We start from the raw sequence: 915 nt of genomic DNA on the forward strand, positions 1-915 counted from the left end.
CTATTGTCATCTCAGAAATATTGTGGTGGGACATGAATGTCATTTCTATCCATTCTTTTTCTTCAGATCTGTACATCTAACAATGAACACGGATCCTTCCTATACCCAGCAACTCACAGACCTCGGCCCAGGCCTTCAGCTGTGGACAGTCATGTGTCAGTGACACGGGGACAGCAGTCAGGTGTGCACTCCTGAACCAGGTCACTCCAAAGTCATGCAGTGTAGACTTTCAGCATGACAGATAAAAGGCCTGCTCTGTTCTAAAAGGGGTTCTCTTTTCCACATCAGGTGATGGAAAGCAGAAGCTGCAGTGATGAAGACGCTGATGGACTCTTCATGCTCCTCCAAGGACCAGCAAGACAGGAGTCTGCACATCCTCACAATCACACACACATACACACATTTACACTGACGCCATGAGCACTTTACACACAGATTGCACTGACTTCTGTGTTTACAAGGATTTTTTTGTTCATAGTGGTTTCAGATTGTGTCAGTCACGAAAGTAAAAATCTTGTAAATAACTGTGTTGCAGAAATGAAAGTCTCTTCACACTGGAGAAATGAACAGGTGTTTTTCATTCATGTCTGTTTTCACATATTAGCATTATACCTAAAATAACATTGATTCTAGCAGCTATAGTCAAATAAACTGTTATCTGATTTACAGATTCATGCATTAATCTCTCCACTCAAGTTCTGGCCCTTCATTTTAAAAGCTTTGACTCAAAGACACATTCTTGTCAAATATGTGAAAACTTTCACTGTTGGACAGCAACACATAATGAAAAATAAGTTCATAAATTCAAACAAAATCTTCATATCTTCATACTAAGGAGTTACCGCGTTTACAGTCAAAAGAGGCAACAACACAAGAAAAATGTGACCTGCTGAGGATGTTTGACCTAGAAAGTCA

At 40.1% G+C, this 915-nt stretch overlaps 1 long non-coding RNA gene across 1 annotated transcript in view; it reads left to right on the forward strand.

The window, feature by feature from the left end:
* LOC110014166 (uncharacterized) overlaps positions 1-628 on the forward strand; it is a 4,524-nt gene extending 3,896 nt beyond the window's left edge. Inside the window, exons 4-5 of the long non-coding RNA XR_002289288.3 lie at positions 67-181; positions 289-628. This is a non-coding gene — a long non-coding RNA (uncharacterized LOC110014166). The remainder of the gene's footprint in view (positions 1-66; positions 182-288) is intronic.
* Positions 629-915: the final 287 nt, after the last annotated feature.

This window comes from Oryzias latipes, chromosome 3, assembly GCF_053564925.1.
Source record: "Oryzias latipes strain Hd-rR chromosome 3, Olatipes_Hd-rR_3.1".
NCBI lineage: Eukaryota > Metazoa > Chordata > Actinopteri > Beloniformes > Adrianichthyidae > Oryzias > Oryzias latipes.